At 41.4% G+C, this 12,559-nt stretch overlaps 1 protein-coding gene across 1 annotated transcript in view; it reads left to right on the top strand.

Moving 5' to 3' along the window:
• LOC126092719 (uncharacterized) overlaps positions 1-12,559 on the top strand; it is an 806,259-nt gene that overhangs the window by 200,171 nt on the left and 593,529 nt on the right. The gene's annotated exons all lie outside the window — the stretch shown is intronic.

Genomic DNA, 12,559 nt, shown 5'->3' with positions numbered 1-12,559 from the left:
GTTCTCTAATGAAAACGTATCCCAGTACAAAATGTAACTGTAGTAAGTTTCCTACAAAAGAATATTATTCTTTATTTTTTCTGTACTATTAATGGTTTGCTGTTAGCGAGTGAGAGAATATCAGATGAGAGAATATCAAGGTCTCGTGCGGGTTGCATAAAACGACAGTGGTAGAGGCAGCTGAATTACTCTCTATGTTTACAAGCCAGGATCATTTATCCAAGGTACTATGTTTATTACCTAAAAATTGTTCACAAAAACAAATACCGTCGACCATGTTTTTGCACTGTTACCAACTTAATTTTGGCAGGTATTCACATAAAAAAACAGGTGCCATTGGTCACACTGACCTGCCTCAACATCAATGAGCACTGAACTGTCTATGACGTCTCTTGAAAATGAACGTGCAAGTATGCCTCTGCCCTCCAGTTCAAGCGGGGTGAGGTCTTAAAAACGAAGTATAAATCTATACCTCACTGTAGAAATGAGTTGCCTGATTGCCAGCACCACTTTACTTGATATTAGTTTCCACATAAAACAGGTTGTCCTTTGTATATCAAGTTAATCGTAATGTATATTAATGTGGTAGCAACAACATTTCACTCAAATCATCCTTACACAACTTGTTCTGCTATCTTAGCAAAATAAAATATACGCAAATTTCAGGAAACTTAAAACGACTATGAAATGACCTGTGAAATGCTCCATCTTAAAGGAATTTTTGGCGCTGGTCCCCAAACTTGTCTTAGATTTAGCGAGTCTATAGAATTTCCGAAGGTATTGAGAATTTTGCACTACAATTAATAAATTATTAGCATTAATCACCTGATACGTCTGGGATACTGTTATATGTCTTAAACATGAACTTTTGTTCTGTACCAGCAGCTGAATGAACATTAGTTTTGAAATCAGTCGTTTAATAGAATTAGAGTATTGCATGGTGACTATCTTGTTAATATAAGATACAATTTTGGAATTAGATAAAGAGAAGGCCCCACATGAAACCTATTATCTTATAATGATCTTTAGTTGCTATAGACCCTCCATTCATGGTATCAAAATATCGGGTGATGAATTTAACGGGTTTTAATGTTCGAAATATGGACTTAAGATAATATTTCAGATGTATTGTATGGTGTCTATGGAGTCAGCAAGCAATCAGCTATATTGTGCTACTGTTATGAACACGTCTTATGAAGGTCTGCAAAAAATTAGAAATTACGTAATATCAATGTAGGCTGGGGTAAAAGGGTCTGTTGTTGCTGCTTGTCTCGATCAACCTCGCTTTAATAATCGATAGTCGGCTATTGAATTATATTACAACTTAGAACTTTGTATACTTCAGCTAGTCAATGTATGCGATTAACTGCCTAAAATATGACTCTCCAAAGGAAATCTATCATAGGAACTTCAATTCATAAATGTCTTGATCACATTTGGTGTACTCATGGCAGTTTACCAGTTTCTACTATACGGGTCATCACCAGAATCAGTATCTTATTGAAAAAGGAAACAACACAGGTCGTCATCTAGCACCTATTGTTGTGATTTGGGATCTTGTGAGCGCGGAGGACGAGCAACTAATTTTCTTCTGAGTGAAAATTTACTAGCTACTCTTTTTACAATGATTAATAATTAACTTCTTATGGTCGGGGTCCACAGTAACGTAGGATTTTTTGAAGGACATCAATTCGACCTTGACTGTAGAAATTATTTGCTCCACAAATCCAATTTCGGCCTTTGGGGTATTTTTAAGTCAAACCCCTTGGCAAAACCACTTGAAAATAGTTCAAAGGTTGAAACTGCAGTTGTGAAGTAAATAATTTCTACCGTCAACGGCGAATATAATGGATTTCAATAAAAAGTAAAAGTGTGATTTATTTTAATTTTCTTCCGGAAACAATAAGTTTTTCTTACTATGCACAAAAATAAATATTTTTTGTTATTAATTTATTGGCTTTTCTGCCTGTCACTACAGATTTTTGTTCCTTTTCGCCAAGCTATAACTAACAATATTACTGTACGTTTAAATATAATGGCCATCTATAGATCTTTTCGTATCATATTGGTTTCTCGGCAACGAAATATGTTTACATCCTAGAAAATACAAAGCCAGTTTATCACAGAATCAACTATTACAAATTTAGATGTTGTGTTTAGAAGAACGCAATAATTTTTATAGGTTTTTCTTTTTCTCTGCTCTTTCAATCCCTCTTGATCAAAACTAAACATAGGAATTTCTGAAGATTTTCTTTGCAAATGTGTGAATAACTTTTGGACGGAAATACAGGATGGGGCAGATAAAAGTGGCCCAGAGAAAAGAGTTCCAAGGTGCAAACAACAGAGGAAAGGAAATACAGTACTAACATGACTATAGCAGATGTCGAAACTGACTACCATTCACCTCTTGGCTCTGCTGGGATCCGGTCAGCAAGTCACGGAAAGCGGATCGCAGTTGGACTGTTGGAATTGCAGCAATCTCATCCGAAATGTTCTGCTGAAGTTCTTGAAGACTTTGTGGGATGTTGCGATACACCTTAGACTTGAGGACTCCCCATGTAACGTAATCGCACAGTGATAGGTCAGGTGACCTGGGTGGCCACGACCGGACTGACATCTGCTGACAACACCGTCAGCTGTGATGATTGTTTAAATGTGATCCAAAGTCCGGCCGTCTGTATGGGCAGTTGCGCCATGCTGTCGGATGTAACTGTACGTCGTTTCCTCCTCCGTTAATGTTGCCAAAAATCGTACCCACTCGTTCTGACCACTTTTATTTGCCCCACCCTGTATAAGGCAGACACCTCGACTCACCTATTTGAACATCAAGCGTTTCTTGTTCAACCGGGGAAAGACGGATTACGGGCAAAGCAATACAGTGTTGCCAGTGACTTTTTCAGCCAGTGTTGATAACAAATTGAAAGAATGTACGAAGGGACTTCAAAAATAAGTTACACATTATTATGTCACGCCAAGTAACTTTTATTGAATGCTGTGACACAGATACATGATCATCATCAGTGTTCGGCCAAAAGGCAGGTTTTCACATGGTAGTTTTCCAGGCTGTCCGGTCTTCTGCCATCCTCTTCAAGCCTGCATAATTTCCTCTTCCCTTTATGTCATCTATCATCTTCTATCTCCTTCTTCCTCTCAGTCTTCTCCCACAAACCAATCTTTCCAAAGCATCTGCTAGCAACCACTCTCTTCTCAATGTATGTCCCAACCAGTTATTTTTCCTTCCTCTTACAACCTTCAGCAGACATCTTCTCTCACCAACCCTTTCCAATACTCTTTCATTACTCATTCTTTCCGTCCAGCTTATTCTCTCCATTCTCCTCTACATCCACATCTCAAATGCTTCTAACCTTTTTTCATCCTCTCGTCTCAGCGTCCATGTTTCTGCCCCTTATAGTGCCACACTCCAGACGAAATATTTGCCAAGCCTTTTCCTTTGACCTTTATCTAAATTGCCACTTAAGTGTCTCCTCTTTCTGTTGAATGCCTCCTTCGCTATGGCAATTCGAGTTTTCACCTCCTGGTGACATCTCAAGTCTTCAGTTATTGTGCTTCCAAGATATTTAAATGCACTTACTTGGCTAATGGTAGATTGTCCTATTTTAATACTGGACAGTCTGCGTCTTGTACTGATGACCACACTCTTTGTTTTTTATGTGTTTATTTGCATCCCATATTCCACACAAGCTTCATTCAGATCTTTCAGCATGTTATTAACTGTCCGCTCACTTTCTGCCACTAATACCATGTCAACAGCAAATTTTATACATTCTATTCTCTTTCCACCAATACATATTCCTCTTTCCCCATAAGTGACAGTGTTTTTCAACATAGTCACTAAATCTCTGTAGACAACGGTCGGAAGGTTCTGCAAACCGGCCAGTTCCTCCACGATAGAAATCAGCTTCTCTGTCACGGAACCAACCGCTATATTAACGGTCTCACTGTCGGAAAATCTGCTATTACGGATGAAACGGTTCCCCGATTGCCTGGACGTTGTCGCCTGTGGCCGATGTCGACGGCCTTCCTTCCCGATCAGCATCTGATACGTCTGTACGGTTTCAGTCAAACTGCTGGGACCGGTCCGCTACAGCTGGACGAAACACTGCGTTCGGTCCATACATTGCCAGAATTTCAGATAAATTTCGTACTCTACACATTTTACCCACAATAATCGTATTGTCAGTAATGCCACGCAAAATTCAGCTCTGGAGTACGTTTCTGGTTGCAGCGTCATTTTACTCGCACACGTGATGCATCTGTTATCCGTACTACGGCAGAAATGTATGTGCTGCAAATCCAGGACATATACTCTCCTCTGGTATTTCTCCACTCTTGTTGAGCGTGGGACAATACGTGTAACTTACTTATTGAAGTCCTTTTGTTCCTACCATATCTCCTCTTTAAATGGTAGCGTCATTTCAGTGTTAACGAACACCAGCGCCCTCGCCGTTCAGTGGTAAACACTCCTTAGCTTGCCCTAAGTACTTCTCATCCAGCACAGATTTAGTGTCTGTGCGGGATGGAGCCTTCTGGAGTCCTCTTTTACACTAAAGGGCCAAAGACATTGCTATAGGCATGCCTAATCAAATACAGGGATATTTAAACAGGCAGAATTTAGTGCTGCGGTCGGCAACGCCTATACAGTACAATACAACAATTGGCTGACGCAGTTGTTAGATCGGTTACTGCTGCTACAACGGCATGTTATCAAGATTTAAGTGAGTTCGAACGAGGTGCTACAGTCGGTGCACAACCGATCGGACGCAGTATCTCCGAGGTAGCGATGAAATGGGGATTTTCTCGTACGACCATTTCAAATGTGTACCGCGAATATCAGTAATCTGGTAAAACTCAAATCTCCACTATCGCTGAGGATGGAAAAAGGTCCTGCAAGAATGGGACCAACGACGACTGAAGAGAATCGTTCAACGTGACAGAAGTGCAGCCCTTCCGCAAATTACTGCAGATTTCAATGCTGGGCCACCAACAAGTGTCAGCGTGCGAACCATTAAAAGAAACATCATCGATATGGACTTTCGGAGTGGAAGGCCCACTCATGTACCCTTGTGACTGCACAACACAAAGCTTTACGCCTCGCTTGGGCCCGTCAACACCGACATTGGACTGTTGATGACTGGAAGCATGTCTCATTTCAAACTGCATCGAGCGGATGGACGAGTACGGTGATAGAGACAACCTCATGAATCCATGTACCCTGCATGCAAGCTGGGGACTGTTGAAACCGATGGAAACTCTGTAATGGTGTGTGGCGTGTGCAGTTGGAGTGATACGGGACCCCTGACACGTCTAGATACCACTCTGACACGTGACACGCACTTAAGCATTCTGTCTGATCACCATTCACGCGCATTGTGCATTCCGACGAACTTGTGCAATTCCAGCAGGACAATGCGACATCCGGCACTTGCAGAATTGCTACAGAGTGGCTAAAGGAAGCCTCTTTAGAGTTTAAACACTTTATGGAAAGTCCTGCAGAATTATTGGTGTCCATTCCCTCCAGCACCACTTCAGACATTAATCGAGTCTATGCCACGTCGTGTTGCGGAGGCCTTAAAAAATATTAGGCAGGTGTACCAGTTCCTTTGGCTCTTCGTTGTATGTTTGTGTAGTACTTCCATGATCAGCAGGAAAGTTACTTGACTTGGCAAAAATAAGGTCTCGGGGGCGCTAAGTTTGGAACGAGGCAATCATTCACACTGTTGACCACGAGGCGAGAGGGTTTAATATGCTGTCGATACGTTCTATGGAATGTGTTGATCTATGCTAAAATGTTTGGTGCTGTAGAAACGGGCGATTTCCGGAGTATTGTTACTGGTTATGACTCACTCGAAGAATCTGAAACCATGCCTCTCCAAAAAAGTTGATGACATAATACCCATGACGTAGGTGAAAAACGCAACAATACCATCATATCATCCATTGAAGTGGCGAAAAAATCCAGATTTTCATCAAATCTAGGTAAGTAACTCCAGTTTTGGAGGTCACTCTTAGGCTCGACTATGGAATGTCGCTGCTGCTATTCTTATTTCACATAAAAAAGTGTTCGTTGCATTTTGTCGCTACGGCGAACAAAGTACCGTATTATATACAATAAATATTTTTTAAAAATCTGCCGGCAGGATACCGGGCCTACAACCTGCATCCGAAATTAAAGGCTAGTTTTTTGTTCGATTATGTAATATTCGGCGAAGTTAAGACCTAGATTTCAATGGAAAGGCCCATCTTTCTTTCACAATTGTAGTGGCCGTTTATAGTGTGACAGGCTTCAGTTCACAGATAGGATATGTAACGCAGTCTTTGAAAAAATGTCGTTGCATATCCCACGTTACATGCTAGGAGGCCAGGGCTACTACACATATGTAGTAGAGAGTGCAGCGAAATCATCCTACAAGTACACTCTCTCACTTCTGTAATCTCACCAGAAACCCAGGCGCCAAAATACACAACCCAAGATACTGTAATTAAATGGATTCTGGAGTTTACTTACAATGGAGAATTAAGACGCAGATTTCTGGGAATTAGAGTCGTACTCTGCCCCATGTTACGTGCAGCGTGGTCCTATGTGAAATTAATGTTTTCCTCTACCACAGCAACAGCCGCTAAAAGTTATAATTGAATTAAAAAAAAATAGCAGGATACACTCTAAATAATGAAACGAAATACAAATATTTCGGGTTACGTGCACTGCGTTTAAATACCCAGTCAATTACAAATGCTTCTTATTTACGATATCTTTCTCCCTTACCTACTTAAGACAAACTTACCTGAATTCCATCTGTTTTTCAGATCATTTCAATGGCCGTAGGCCAACGTCTTCCTCTTAACAGCCCAGAAAAAAGACCCAGACCATCTTTTTTTTGTACAAAACCACAGAAAAATTCATTACAGTGATTGTGACGTAGCAAAAGCAGAGACCATCCTTCATTAATTATAATTACACCTTCGTCACTCATTTGAAAACATCGCTGGTTCTATTTAGGTTCATTCACTCGCAGATCTCACTCTCGTCGTCGTTCCATGATCTATCTATCAAGTTGTCATGTTTACCAACAGATGGCAATACAGTTGTCTCTCACAAATCGTCTCCTTCTTCCGTGCATTGTCGACATCGTTCGCGACATTAAAACGCGAAATAGAACCAAAGTTAGCAATTATTCTCTCTTTTATTTGTAGTTAAAACTTGTATAACATTCACCTGGAAACTGAAAACAAATTTTCTTCATTTCTCTGAAAACAAGAAACACTTAATTTTCGAAGAGAATTTGCGAGAAGAATATACACGAAAATGTGTTACATTCTACTTTGTTCTCCATATTCTTACATTCTGACATGGAAGTCAGTCTCATGAGTGATCACTAAAACGAGAAAGGAAATTGTTATTTTTCATTTCCATGCTAATAATGACTTCACAAAAAATTGCAGATTGCTTTTTTTTCACCATCAAGATTGATTTGAAGCAATTGATGCTGTATAATTCGAAACACAAAAGCCGTCTTAAAAGACACGAGACACATTAACGAGGAATGGCTAAATCTCATTTGACACTGCGGTTACACTTGAGCGGACTGCGTGAAAATCTTTCGAATGCTCTCCGCATCGCGAACGAGCACAAGGGGGCGACCTAGATTTCCCCCCCCCCCCCCAAATCAGGCTCCACAGTTATAACTGAGTTGAACCTGTTGAAACCGAGCATGCAAAACACCTCTTCTTGCTCTGTTATCGGAATCTCGACCCACGTTGGGTTCAGAACGAACGCGCCAGCAAGCCAGCTACTTGTGCCAGGGAGACCGTACAGGCAGCTTCTACTGCCACGATAAACCTTTAGTTTCAAGGCGTTTATTTAGCGCAAGTTTTTATCTAGAAGATACAGGACTGCGAAACTGGATGAACCTTTACCAAGCAAGCTGTGTTACAAGCTCTTTATCGACGTGAAATCGGAGCGGTGGGCTGTCAAATATTTACTTAGGAAAATCGCCAAACAGTCTTAAGTTTCTAAAAGCTATTTTATTTAGACAACCCGTTTCGGCATCTCAGTAATGCCATTCTCAGGCCCCTATGGACTCCATGTACAGACAATCAGATATATCGATACTTGCATACTGGAGCCATCAATATCTGCATTCCGTGATTTTTTTCGGGGGGTGGGGGTTGGGGGGAATGTTTACTTCGACGACTTGATAAAAACTCGAAGTTGTCAAGTCGTCGAAGTAAGCACTCCAAAAACCATTCACGGAATACAGATATAAGCGGCTCCAGTATACAAGTATCGATGTACCTGAATGAGATTTTCACTCTGCAACGGAGTGTGCGCTGATATGAAACTTCCTGGCAGATTATAACTGTGTGCCGGAAGGTAGGAGACGAGGTACTGGCAGAATTAAAGCTGTGAGGACAGGGTGTGAGTCATGCTTGGATGGCTCAGATGGTAGAGCACTTGCCCGCGAAAGGCAAAGGTCCCGAGTTCGAGTCTCGGTCCGGCACACAGTTTTAATCTGCCAGGAAGTTTCATCGATATACCTGACTGCACATGGAATGCATAAGGGGCTGAAGATGGCATTCTTGAGTTGCCGAAACTGGTTGTCTAAATAAAATAACTTCTCAAATGGTTCAAATGGCTCTGAGCACTATGCGACTTAACGTCTGAGGCCATCAGTCGCCTAGAACTTAGAACTACTTAAACCTAACTAACCTAAGGACATCACACACATCCATGCCCGAGGCAGGATTCGAACCTGCGACCGTAGCGGTTACGCGGCTCCAGACTGAAGCCCCTAGAACCGCACGGCCACACCGGCCGGCTATAACTTCTCAAAACATAGGCTGTTTGGCGATTTTCCTTGGTAAATGTGTTATGAGCTGCTGCGTTGTTCGTGCAATTAATACCATTCGCTCATGCTCATCATTCCTACAGCCATTCGTCCACCGGCAGTGCGCCCTCCTGGAGAGTCGCCTTCGCTATTTGTGGACGGACCATACGGCCAAGTTCTCGAGGAGAGGTACGCTTCTAGTCCCGTAATAGCGGATTAAGGCGACAATTATCCATTACCGGTAGACGCTTCCCAGATATTAAGGCAGCTTATTTCACATAAAGTGCCTAAAGTACTCATAATTGACCATTAAAAACTTCTCGTATTTAGGTTAAGCAAGAATAACTTCAGCGAGCTTCAAATGAATGTAACAGCTGTTCCTTTTAAATCTCACGCTGCAAGAGAACCCTTTCAAAGGGCCATTGCGTTTATAATAATCCTTAACGCTTTTACAGTCACATTTTCCAGATGAATAATTTGGAGGAAATAGCCATATTCCAAAATGACAAAGGACATTAAGAAGTTAATTGTTATTTAAGCTAGGGAAATCTGCCCTTTATTGTTTTATTTGTTCTTCTCCTTCAGTGCTGCTGCTTCTCTATTCATATCTCTTAGCACAAAAGACCATTTAATACTAGAAATTGCACCTCACTTTCTTCTGGTATATTCCCCATCGCTCTAGACGGTGGTAAACCCTTCTACGTGTCAGTTCTGAGCACGAAAGTATCAGTGAGAACCTAGGAATTTCTTCCTCTATTAGGGATTCAGGTAGTGGAGATCTTTAATTTGTCGCGAGCGTCTTGTAGAAACTCAAAGTGCAAACAAAATTTTGCATTTGAGTCGCAATTACACACGTACTATTTTACACAATATCCTAGACATTCAGTAACCTCTTATTTCATCCCAACCAAAGATTCTTTCCTACTTTCAGAGGTGATGACTCATTCATCTTCCAAACTATTCAGGATCTTTCCATTAGTGGAGAAATCATCATACTTACAGGTAAATCGTTGCTACTAGAAATCAAAGTCGAATGGCATAAGAAAAGCGCTACAGAGAGTGTTTCCAAGGACGTTAGAGCTTAATGGAACTAATGGGTTGATTCCAAATAATGAAAGCATGTTTGAACACCGTTACGAAGCAATGATCTTTATATTGTGCGAATGACTTAAACCACTTCGCGACACTCTATAGACACTTCCAAGTCCCCCTTCCACACAGATGAACGCCACAACGTAACGACGCTCTGCTGTGAGTAAGGCACTGGATTCGTAGTCGGGAGGTATTTTTTTCTGTGTCAGTCTTCGGTCTGGTTTGATGCGGGTCCCTTTCTAGTTCCTTTTTCATACGATACGTTTTATTTGTCTTGTGTTTGAAGCTGGAGGAAGGCGACTGGATATCTCGACTATTAGCCTGCTCGGTACAAATATTGTGTACGTTGAAGCGCATTTGGATAGTCAGCGCGGGCGACGAATTATGTAATCCAACGTCATCCCATTTGCTCTAGTGTTCTCAAGATCAGGTGTAATTCTACATCGAATGCAATAAATTTCTTTGTTAGACTGATATTGAGGCTCGGCTAGTGAAAACCACAGAATTACAATGAAATTCCTCCTGGCTTTTGGTTGCTACGTGTCCCACAAGTGCGACTGCCTTACGTGAACTCCGAATGGCGCGTGGCTTGCAGGAAATCTGAGAAATTTGAAGCACTCTACTTTAATTTTGTCTAGGACAATGGACAACGTAGACCCATACATAAATTGAACACAGACAGAGCTTTCGTTACAACAGTTTTATGTACAACAAATTTATAGCTCACAGATCGTAATAAAAAGACCCACTAACAACGGTACAAATGTACTGTGGCATGTTTGGGTGTAAAAATTAATAATAGTGCTTTGCATAATAGGAGGACCTGAATTCTCATAATTTAATCTTAAACAGGGCTCCTCGTAGAGTTTCAGTATGAAATGACGATTAAAATTTTAACTTAATAACGAAAGACTTCAGGAAAAGCTCTTTTACAAAATTATACCGAATAAGTCACTGACTTTATTCTGTTATATATACACGATGAAATACACATAGAAACACTAGAGATTGGTGATACTACGTTGGATCTGTCATAGCAGATTTTAAATAGTACCAGTTCTCTGGTCCCGACCAAAGATTTCGATAAGTTTCAAAAAAAAAAAAAAAAAAAAAGGTTCAAATGGTTCTGAGCACTATGCGACTTAACTTCTGAGGTCATCAGTCGCCTAGAACTTAGAACTAATTAAACCTAACTAACTTAAGGACATCACACACATCTATGCCCGAGGCAGGATTCGAACCTGCGACCGGAGCGGCTCTCGGCTCCAGACTGTAGCGCCTAGAACCGCACGGTCACTCCGGCCGGCCGATAAGTTTCCCTTGGTTGTATGTCCAATGACAGTACTGGCAATCCTGTCGCAAATATTCCCTACTGAGGATCTATGTGGTTGGTTGATTGAGGTTTAAGGGACCAAACAGCAAGGTCATCAGTCCCTGAGGATCTATGTGCCTCACTGCTAGGATAATTTCGAGTTGCTCGCCTAAGCGCTTGCCTACATGGATGAGCTTGCGGCTAAACCACGAACCAAGTTGTGGTGTGCGTACTGTAAGACCTTCGGTACACACACCATCAGATTATTTGACTTGTCGCTCTAACGATGTAGGCGAGTGTCAGAAATATGTCTCGTGGTCTTATCGTGGCGTGTTTATCTTCTGCCACTTGCACACTTAGAGTAGCAGATTGACGGTGACCAACTTTAAACAGAAATTGATTAATTTTCACACACATTTATTAAAATAATAAAAAGCATAGATATTATGTAACTTGATTCTGGATGCTGTTTACAATTGACAATCTGAAATTCCTTTGCTCTTGTTACGTTAATCTTATTCTCACATATCTCTGATACTTGACAAAGTGTCTATACATTTCTCTTCATGGCTATGTACAGGAATATGATAATCTTATTAGGCACAGACTGAAACTTGACTGCAGACTAATGCAGACTGGTACAGACTGGTGCAGACAAATGCAGACTGACTAATCGGAGGTCTGTACACTCGTTATAATACCTCGTGCGTTCAGGTATCACTGCGCGAGTGTGATCCGCGAGGAGAAAAGGTTCTACGTTAGCATCAATCTCATTGGCTGCGTTACATATTAATACGCTGATCGGTGGAAGCAGAATTTGGTCCGTCTCTAGGACAGCGCTATCTCGTAGTGCGGAGACGGACGAGCGTTGCGCCTGCGCTGTTGTGCTTAGCGGGGCGCGCTCTATTGGGAAAGTTGTGTACGCGCTGACTACGCGGAACTATGTACACAACACAAGTAAAGGCAAAACCCACTGCCTGTCCATAACCTCTGCCAACAATAAACCCGACACGTTGAAACGGACGTGTAGAAAATTTTATTTCCATTGTTTATTACTGAATAAATGACGTGCACGTTAAAGAAAAGTCCTTGAGCGCGAAGTCTAAACGAGGAGCTCTAATATCTTTTGTAGAGACTGGAAGTGAGCTTGCATACACGCAACATTTGCTGACTAATAGACTCGTCTCGATATAGGATTAACCTGACATAGTAATTTAAACGCAGTATTTCGTAGCACAACAGATTACACGATTTGACGCGAGCAAGTCAGGGAAGGCAACATCTCTTAGGCTTATCTTGTTACGCATTC

Source organism: Schistocerca cancellata, chromosome 7 (genome assembly GCF_023864275.1).
Source record: "Schistocerca cancellata isolate TAMUIC-IGC-003103 chromosome 7, iqSchCanc2.1, whole genome shotgun sequence".
NCBI classification, from domain to species: Eukaryota; Metazoa; Arthropoda; class Insecta; order Orthoptera; family Acrididae; genus Schistocerca; species Schistocerca cancellata.
The sequence above is the reverse complement of the archived record's forward strand: the minus strand, read 5'-3'. Positions and strand labels throughout refer to the sequence as shown.